A 7,084-nucleotide genomic window follows, 5' to 3' on the forward strand; every position below is an offset into this window, starting at 1 on the left:
ACTGCTTTAATTCTCTATGAACACTAACAAAGATTATGTTAGATTAAAGTTTTTTTTTTTAAATGTAGTAAAAACAGTATAATATTGTGGAATATTAATAAAATGTAAAATGATAGTTCACTCATATTTTTTTTCCTTTGATAAATAGAAATCTCAAAATAAGAAAATGTTCATAACACTTAAAAAAGTATTTTATTTTATTTTTACTTTTTTCATAAAAGTCTTTACTGTCACATGTTTAACTGGCATGGTAAAAGTCCATTTTTTTCGCTTTTTTGTATATTATTTTGTAGATTTTATATATATATATATATATATAAAATCTAAAATGTGTTCCAACTAATAAAATTTAAATGAATTATATTTTTTTTTACATTTTTTAATTAAATTAATTGTAATTTTTATTAAAGTCAAAAATATTATTTAACATCATTGAATCAACCTAAATACATTAAGTTATACCCACAAAAGTTAGTTTAATTAGCAGATGCAGATTTGCAGAAGACACAACTTCAGCTTTCAAATAAAATGAAATGAAATAAAATGAAATGAAATTGGTAGTACCTTTGAAATAACTGAAATAGACTGGAGAAGAGATTTGGAAGTCTATATACACACACATACACACACACAGTGTTTTTTTATTTTAATTATTCATCCATTCCAACTTGTTAAACACGTGCCGTGCACAATTCTACCAGTAGACACGAAGAACAGATGAGAAAATGAAGAGACTCTTGGATACTGTAGCTGAAAGAAAATACAGTGCAATTATGTTCTAAATCACTGGTCTCTTTGAGCAGACTGTAATGCTGTTTTGGTGTCAGACACACAGGGTTATTTCCCATGCTGTGTGAGAGAGGAATGTAAACAGTGGGGTGAGAGGGCTGACACCATGGGTGTCTGAGAGTGTTTTCCTAAGCTCAGTCTCTCCTAGCTTTACAGCACGGAGGTGTGAGATGCGCACAGTTAATAGCACCCTTCGAGTGAAATAGCACACCACGCAAGCTTCTCACACAGACAGCTGACACCTTTCAAAACATTGCATCCCTCTATAGAGGACCGTAAAGGCCAGTTTCTCTGTGTGCGTCAGCAGGAGAGGAGACATTATAATCTTGACTGGTTTTAATATATTTTCCACATTGAATGTCGAAACAACTCCGGCCCTCCCAACTACACATCAAAGCAAAGAAGAGTGCTCATGAGCTCAAGATGTCTAGTAGTTGATATTCTAAACTTTGACCCCTTAGAGTATAAATGCTAAGAGTGGTTGTTTAGTTTTGAAGGTAGTCGTTTCATTCATTCATCAGTAGCAGATGTTCACTTGAATCTCACAGTTGAAGATTGCAGAATAATGCAATGGCACTTTGTCATAGACTTGGTATGCACTGAACAAGTGATTCAGAAAGTGATAAATATACAGTGAGAGGTGTTTTATGAGAAAGTCAGAGAAAGTTTGAGAACTAATGCATTGGTATTGACATTTGTGAGAAAAACAATGACAGCAAATGGTCAGAGGTTTTTTAACATCCAAATATGATGATTTCCTTCTTAAAATACGGAGTTATTTATATTGTCCTGCATCAAAAACCCATTTACTGTATAATAAAGCTTTTATTTGTCAAACAAAATGAATAAAACATGGTTTTTTTTACATAAATGACCATATACATAAGTAATCGCATCCAAAATAAAAGTTTTAGTTTGCAAAATATATATTCATATGTGTTCCGTGTATATTTATTTTGTATATATAAATACACATACATACAGTACATATTTTGAAAATATGTATCTACATGTCTATATTTATATTCATATCATTTATGTTATATATATATATAAATGTAGAAAAACATAATTGTATTTTTTATATTAATAGTTTAGATTTAGATAAGATCATTTAGGTTTTTTTTTTTTGAAAAAATAATTGGTTTTATTGATTTCATTACAATCTTCTTTATTGAAAAGTTTCTTCATAAAAACTTTAAAAACATTAAAAAACCCTACAGACCCCAAATTTTGAATGCCAGTGTGTATTTTTTTCTACCAATTTTCTAGCCAATAATAGAATATTAAAGATATATTTTAACATATTTGATGTTTTAATTAACCATAATTATTTGTTATCAGTCTTTATTTATTTTTACAACAAATATTGATCAAGAGCACTAGTAAAACTATAGCTACATTAGTATATTACAAAACTCTTTATTGCTATTGCTATATTTTTTTAATCCTTTTACATTCTTTCAGATTTCCCATGGAGCCCATACGGAGGGGTTCAGTTTGAATGATGGCATAAAAATATTAGATGCTTAGGTTATTGTTGCATGATCCTTTTCGACCGCTTTGCTATACCTGTTTATTTAGTGTAATACAAGATAAAGAACAGGAAATGATTAAAACCCACAATGCCGTCATGAATATGAGTATGTGAGACTGAATGTGCCTCCCTATGATCTTTACTGAAAGCATTGATTCACCAATTATTATTACACCTAAAGCTTGCGAACACAATGTCTCCAAGTCAGAGAGCTGAACCTGGTTTCCCTGACAACAGCAGCAGCCGGGTTCCCTGGTCTCTGGCCATACGTCAGCCACAGAGTAATCACAGGATGAGCTCACTGAAGTCTGAGCCGGAAACTATAATGCATGTCCATGAGTCTCCCAGCATCACCACCCAAAACGACACATCTGGCCCCTCACGGCCTCTTAATGACAACACATGGCTGTTTCATTATCTTGCATCTGATCTCATGTCTGTTAATCATTCTTATTATTGCAATGCCCTGTTCTGCTATTGGATAGTCTGATTACAAACTTTTTCCAAATCACAAACAAGGTCTCGTAAATACAGTATCAAAAATTCCAACATACTGTAAATAATCAACACATTGGTTATGAACCATAACATCTACTACGAACACCAGTTCAGATATCACGAAGCCTTAACTTTTTAGTAGCAGATCTAAAATTCAACAACTCCATTTACCGGAAAGCAAACTCACCAAAGTGAGCTTTTAATCAAACGATCAATAGGTCAGAACAGCTGATGTAGAAGAAAGTTCACGTGGGCCTTATGAGCACTGAGGCAGGAAGGCATGTAGCCCGAGCTCCATTAAATTAAATGAGTAAAGCAATGCAGCCCAAACAATGAATCACGCCTGCCAGCAATGTGCACCTCTCCAGAGCAGAACTAAGCAAGTGAAAGCCACATAATTATGTAAGTGAGCAGAAAATACTCCAGGGAATAAAAAACAAAGCTTGAATAAATCATTAGCTATTTGATTGCCTTGTTTCTGCCTATACTGAAAGAAGAGTATTCTCCAACAAAGAGATATACACCGACATCATGATAATGCACCAGCACACGTATACACACATTTATAATTCAGGGGATCAGCTATGCAGTGGCTTCCTTTACTGGTGATCTGGGAAAATCAATAAAGTTTTTCCATAAAACAAAATGACAGCAATAAAAGATTTACAGCGAATGTACTGTCACAGATTTTTTTATATGGAGGCCAATTAAAAATGTGAAGATACATACAACAGGCTTTCGATATAATAACACACCTTTTGATGATAGAAATCGTTGACAGGAACTCACACTATGTCTGATATTAACATGGCTTAGCATGCACATGCAGCATAGCATGAAACGAAAACTAAATATGAACTTAAAAGAGTGAAAAATATTGATTCAAACGTACTAAACTAAAATAAAAATGGACATAAAAAGACGTTGTTTTCAGTTTTTGGTGCATTGTATAAAACCTTTCACAACCCACCTGTATTAAAAATGAAATAGACCGAAATATTTGACAACCTTAAAACATTAAAACTACTAACTAACTAAATAAAAACTAGAAAGCTCTAACTAAAAATGACAAGTGTAAACAAAAACTAAATTAAAAAAGACAATGAAGTAAGAAAATAAAATAGATAAACACTGAAAAAAAAATGGCGCACACGAATGAAGGACTGAAGTTTTTTCTGCTGCCTAAGGAATCTATCATTATACATAACTATCATTTTTGTTCTTGGTTTTGTCTGACACTGTATCGTGATACACACTTAAGTCTCAAACAGATATGGCAGATATGTCTACCATCGCAATCAACCAGTATCAGACACAGAGACGAATGCGCAGCCTTGGGGTTTCAGGAACGCCTAGAGATTTGTTTCTCTTTCACGGTCATGGAATATTTTCTCAGGGAGAAGCAAATACCTGCATATTGTTTGGTTTTGAACTATGATCAGCCTTTGGGGACTAGAAAGTTATTCATTGCTTCAAACTGACAAAACCACTGACTGTTACGTAACTGCCTACATACTTTGCATGGGTGGCCTACATGTGAGCATTAGAGTCCTTTGCATAATGTGGATTTTATTTAATTGTTTTCTGATTCGTAAAATTGGAAAATTATTTCTAGTTTATTGAAATCTACACAAAATGTATTGATAAATTAATTACACATCAGAATAAACTGGAGCTACAAAGCAGAAATACGCTCATCTCCTTAAGCCGGCATTACATCAATGTACACGAAAGAAGATCAATGCTTGGCGTCATGTCTCGGTTTGCTGTGTGGCAATCTGTACGGTAGGGAATTAGGTTGCTCATCACATCCTTCAGTGGACTTCCTGTTGCCTGACTCACTCAAACACAGCTTAACTTACAACCATGCCATTTCAAGCGTTTCTGTGCAAGGGTAATTGATCGCTTTGATATGCTGCTGAAACGTACAGCTGTAGCACTGAAGACTGAGACTGATTGCAATTTGTATGCCGTCGCTGGAAATGAGGCTAATGTAATACAGTGCATCTGCATCAGCACACTCCCCATGACAGGTTTCATGGTTGACATCGGTGAACTGCTGTTTGTTTAAGGCCACTGAAAGTGTGAATTTTAGAGTGTGTTTCAGTTTGACCTCGTTTGAGTTATGCAATCCTCTAGAGAGGACTGCCGCCTCAAAAACAGATTACAAAAGAATCTGCCACTGACACAAAGTTCTGAATCAATAGCAGACTCAAAAATGCATTTTCTCATGTTGTTACAAACCAGGGTTGTTAACTAAACTAGAACAATGGTAAAAGATTATTGTTGCTGGAAATAAAATAAACATTAGTCAAAATAAAATATTCCCAAAAAAAAAAAAAACATATTTTATATTAGTTAGTTGCCAATACAAGATTTCAAATTGTATGCACTAAAACTAAAAACTTAACTAAAACCGAATAAACATTATTTAAAAAAGAAAGATATAGAAATATTTAAACACAAAATGCACAAAATTATTAAAACATTAATTCAAGTGAAAATGGAAACAAAAGAACTACAATTAATAGAGATTGTATTTATACATAAAATATTATTAAAAACTAAAGCTGATACTAAAATAGTAACAAATAAAATATCACTGTATTTTTTTGTTTTTTGTTTTTTGTAACACCAAAGAAGAAATGTATAAAAATATGCTGGTATCTCCTTTCAGTGCATTGCAATGACTATGGCCTAAAGTTTTCTTTGATTGAATCCTACTGAATCACAAACGAATGCCAGCTGGTTCTCTTTAGTGAATCAAAAACATACAGTACAGACAGAGGTGTGTGTTTCATGAGTGGATGACTCTTATGAGTCAAATTTTTTTTTTTTTTTTTTTACGAGTTGATGTCTGATTTCTGGGTGAATCACTATTATGAGCAGTCCTGCAAGCTTCAGAAAGGATGCCAAAATACCATAAAAGAATCACAAAAGTAATCTATAAAATTACTGTTAATCAGAAAATAATATAGTTTAGTCTGCACATATCAAAGTTAAGTCAATGGCTTCAGAAGATTTAAAGGGACATGGATTCATGAACAAATCCTCAGTTTTGTGAACAGAAACCGCTGATTTATTGAAATAATCTGATTCAAAAGACTAATTTTATTTACTAATCAGCCAATACTAGACTAGCTAGAGCAGATGTAAAGACCTTTAGTAAGTAATGAATCAAAAATCAGTTTGTCTCATACAAAGCCATTGCATTTGTTTTGTTCTTTTGAAGTTTTGACATGTACTTTCATTTTATTGAAACGGTTGTGATATACTCCAAACCTGACCCTTTGTGTCCTATGGAAGAAAGAAAATCATACAGGTTTTCCAAACAACTGATTTTGATTCATTTTTAATGACATAAGAGCAAACAAATACAGACAGATTTTTTTTTTCTTTATAGATGAACTATCCCTTTAAAATCAAATATGCATTGAGGACAACGTGTGATTGTTGCAGGTCCTTGCTGAATTCCTCTCCTCACTTGAATGAGGAAGCTGTGCTAAAATAACCCTTAAAACATCCAGCAGCAGGTGCGGAAGTCAATCAGAGGAATCAACACAAAGAACTCTCATCAGAGCAATTAGCATTGCTTCACAAGGAGAGGGAGAAGAGAGATATGCACATAGAAATTTCGAGAAGCAGAGAGCGAGAGCGCAAGAGAGATTGAGGGAGTACATATAATTGCAGGGCTCAGACTATGACTGGCAGAGACTTAAAGAGCTCCAGCCCACACACAGATGGAGAGGGTCAAACACACTCAGACAGCGCTGTGACACAGCACAATGATGTCATCTCATTGAAGATGTGCGCTCCATTCATAATCGAATCAGACAAATGCCCATTACATAACATATGCATTCACTCTTGCATTCACCTACAGTCAGTGTAGGCTACGAGTAATTGTTAAGTAAGAGCTTGTTATGTACTGATTATAGGGTCTTTTTCAAAGTTTACATATATCTTGCTTCAGCCCTAGAGAACTTTTCATTTCAAATAGACAATAAAAACAATGTAATCAACAGAAATAGAGGACAAGTGGGTTATAGGTGAAATAAGTACAAACGCATTGCGTAAGGTATCAAAATTAAAGATTTGATGATGATTATACAAGTCATACAGCCTTTTAGCCGCTTAGATTACTTATGAGTACAAATCCAAGCTGTAAGGATTTCCACGATCCAGCTCTAAGTACATTTTCATGTTCTTTCAAATTGTCAGAACATGTTTCGTCATTGATAGGACTGAAAATGGTTAGAA

This window comes from Carassius auratus, chromosome 27 (assembly GCF_003368295.1).
Source record: "Carassius auratus strain Wakin chromosome 27, ASM336829v1, whole genome shotgun sequence".
NCBI lineage: Eukaryota > Metazoa > Chordata > Actinopteri > Cypriniformes > Cyprinidae > Carassius > Carassius auratus.